Below are 233 nucleotides of genomic sequence, written 5' to 3' on the forward strand. Positions count from 1 at the left end.
AAATCACGATTTTACTGCCTAACACAACCCCACCCATCCCAGATTCTTTCAAATGCCAGTTTTCACTTCTGCAAGGTACTCAGTACAATATGCACAGCATTAGCCAGCATAATGCCATCTTGTGATCTAACTTTAAGGTATAAGTTCACAGACACATGCAGATGTTGCTGCCCGGCTATTGGCTGGAAATACCATGCAGGATATATAGACTCCAAAGTGGAAACAGATAAACA

The sequence above is a fragment of the Mauremys reevesii genome, linkage group 1 (genome assembly GCF_016161935.1).
Source record: "Mauremys reevesii isolate NIE-2019 linkage group 1, ASM1616193v1, whole genome shotgun sequence".
Taxonomy (NCBI): Eukaryota; Metazoa; Chordata; order Testudines; family Geoemydidae; genus Mauremys; species Mauremys reevesii.